General features: G+C 33.2%; 1 protein-coding gene across 1 annotated transcript in view; it reads right to left on the bottom strand.

Moving 5' to 3' along the window:
• Positions 1-3,510, bottom strand: part of LOC103610433 (zona pellucida sperm-binding protein 3 receptor-like) — a 23,946-nt gene that overhangs the window by 15,388 nt on the left and 5,048 nt on the right. The window lies entirely within an intron of this gene.

Genomic DNA, 3,510 nt, shown 5'->3' with positions numbered 1-3,510 from the left:
ATTTAAGCCACATTATTAAGCTGTTTCTTGGGATCAGATGGTACCCATTCATAATCAATACCAAGAGTACATAACAAGCTTTGCATCCAGAATCTTCGGACTTCATTTAAATCTTGTGTCTTTCCCTAACAAGGTAAAATCAAGCAGTACAAAACAGGAAAATGCTTCATTTGAGCTTGTTATGTAGTTTTCTTTGAATAAATTATTAGAATTCATTACTAATATAAACCAGTATTTTGACCTCTGAATTGAATTTTCCTTCTGGCTTCTAGAGCTTGGCTTACTCTCATAAATCATTAACTTTCTCATTATCATCTCATTTCTCTTCCTCTTGACAAGTCCCAGTCTTTTTTCCAAGACTTTCACCATTAAAAAAAAAAAATGACACTGAATATCAATGAAAAGTTCCTGAATAAAATGTTATCAAACAGAATACAGAAACACTTTTAAAACAAACAAATAAATAACATGACCGAATGGGTTTATTCCAAGAAAGAAAAGAATCTTCAAAATTAGGAAATAAATTAACATAAAATACATTGTTTTGGGTTGAATGTATTCCTCAAAATTCATATATTGAAATCCTAACCTCCCAGTGTGACTATATTTGCATAAGAAACTAATTAAGGTTCGTAAGTATGGGGCCCTGATCCAAGAGTATTAGAGTTCTTATAAAAAGAAGTATTGAAATCCTAACCTCCCAGTGTGATTATATTTGCATAAGAAGCTAATTAAGGTTCGTAAGTATGGGGCCCTGATCCAAGAGTATTAGAGTTCTTATAAAAAGAAATACAACAGAACCCTCACACTCTCCCTGCCACCTCTACCCCCACCTGTGTGCTTGCACCAAAGAAAGGCTCTGTGAGGGCATAGAAGGCAGTGGGCTGTCTGCTGCCAGAAAGAGAGCCCTCACTAGAAATCAAACCTTGCCAAACTTTGATCTGGGACTTCCAGACTCCAGAACTGTGAAAAGTAAATTCCAATTGTTTCAGCCACCCAGCCTGTGGTTTTTTGTTATGGCAGCCAAAGCAGACTAATATATACATGATGTTAATAAATTGACATCATCTTAGTAGACACTAAAATGGCATTTGAAAAAAAATCAACAATTATTTTTGGCACAAAACATTTAATGTAATAAGAATCAGTGGAGGAACTTAGGAGAAAAATGTAGTCATTTCTGCTAAGGTCAATCATAAGAAAATAATGGCCAGTATTAGTATTTTATTTGAGATAACTGCTAGCAAATTAGATAAGAAAAAAAGGATTAGAAATACAACAAAAATATAGAAAGGGGAAAGCAACAGAATCGCTATTTTCAGATGACATAATTACATCTAGATGACATAATGACATACCTGGAAATCCAAAGAGAATTCAACTGAAAGGCTATTATAAATAATAAAGGAATTCAGGTCATTGGTGAGATATGAAATTAATATATAGAAATTAATAGTTTCCATATATGCAGAAAAACAGTTAGAAGATATAATAAAAAAAAGATGCCATTCTTAATTTCACAAATAAAAGTAAAAAAGATGCCAAAGAATAAACATGAGAATTGAAAATCTAAATGGGGAGAACACTAAAACAATCCTGAAACATACACACTTAGCCACCCACACAGAAAAAAAAGATTAGGAGAAATGGGAAGGCATAACAAAGTCTTAGCTGGGAAGACTCAACATCATAAAATATCTATTCTCTTAAAGTTTATTTAAAAGTTAATGCAATTGATTAAAAAGTAAAAATCAACTCATTTAAAAGTTCATATAGGAATATGAACAAGCAAACATTGTCAGAAAAACCCTGTTAATGCAGAACAGTAAGGGAGGATACTTCTAAATGATGTTCCACACTACAAAAATTTAAGAGACAGGAACCGGTTGTGTGAATATACAGGAAGACTAAATGCATAAAATAGAAAGCCCAAAAACATACTCATGTACATTTGGGAATTAAATATATTTTCTTCAATAATATGTCATCTCATATTAAATGTGGACTTTTTTATAAATGATGCCAAGACAATATGAAAGTCATACAGAGAAAGATAAAATTGGAAAAATCCAAAACCTATTTATGATTTTAAAAAAACCCAAAAAAGCCTTTCAGCAAACTAGAAATAGAGGAACACTTCCTCACCTTGATATAGAGCATCTACAAAAACCCTTCAGGTAGCATACTTAGTGGTGAAAGCCTGAAGCTTTTCCTCAAAGACTGAGAACAAGGCAAAGACATCCATTCTCACCACGGCTATTCAACACAGTACTAGAAGTTCTAGTAAACACAATAAGAAAATAAAAAATAAGAAGCATGCATATTGGAAAGGAAGGAAAAAAAACTATCCCTATTTGTAGATGACATTAATGTCTGTAGAAAATCACAGGGAACTTATGAAAACAAAGTGGAACAACAACAACAAAAATTCCAACAACTAGTAAGTGAGTACAGCAAGACAGCAAGACACATGATCAACACACTGAAGCAATCACGTTTCTGTAGACTAACAACAGACTAACACAGACCAGGTAGCTCGGTTGGTTGGGGTGTGGTGCTGACAACACCAAGATCCAGGGATTGATCATTGTACATGCAAAGAAAAAAAAGAAAAATTCCAACAACTAGTAAGTGAGTACAGCAAGACAGCAAGACACATGATCAACACACTGAAGCAATCACGTTTCTGTAGACTAACAACAGACTAACACAGACCAGGTAGCTCGGTTGGTTGGGGTGTGGTGCTGACAACACCAAGATCCAGGGATTGATCATTGTACATGCAAACTGTCAAAAACAAACAACAACAACAAAACCCCACAAAAATTAAAAACACGTCATTTCCAATTGCTCTGAAAAATGAAATATTTAGATATAAATATAACAAAATATGTACAGGATCTGTATGCTGAAAATTACAAAATGCTGATGAAAGAAATCAAAGATCTAAATAAATGGGGAGGCATATCGTGCTCAAGGTTTGGAAGACTCAACACTGTAAACATGTCAGCTCTCCCCATATTGATCTGTTAAGTTAAATGCAAATCCTATAAAAATTTTAGTTTACTATGGACTTAAAAAGTTTACTATGGACATAGACAAGCACATTCTAAAATTCATACGGAAAAGTGCAGGACCTAAAATACCTAAACCAATTTTGAAAAACAAGAAGAGGATGGTAGAAATCATTTTACCCAATATTGACTTACTATTTAGCTACAGTGATTAAGAAACTGTGCTATTGGTGGAAAGATAAACACATAGATAAATAAAACAGAATGGAAACCTGGAAATAGACCCACATGAATACGCCCAAATGTTTTTTAACAATCATGGAAAAGCAATTCGATGAATAAAGGATAGCTTTTCCACAAATGGTGCTGGAGTAATCATCCACAGGCAAAAAAAAAAATTAACATTAACCTAAAACTTCTCCTTATACAAAAATTAGCTCAAAATGAATCACGGACAGATATAAAATGTAAAACTATAAAACCTTTGGGAAAAAAA

Source organism: Galeopterus variegatus, unplaced genomic scaffold (genome assembly GCF_000696425.1).
Source record: "Galeopterus variegatus unplaced genomic scaffold, G_variegatus-3.0.2 Scaffold11129, whole genome shotgun sequence".
Classification (NCBI taxonomy): Eukaryota; Metazoa; Chordata; class Mammalia; order Dermoptera; family Cynocephalidae; genus Galeopterus; species Galeopterus variegatus.
The sequence above is the reverse complement of the archived record's forward strand: the minus strand, read 5'-3'. Positions and strand labels throughout refer to the sequence as shown.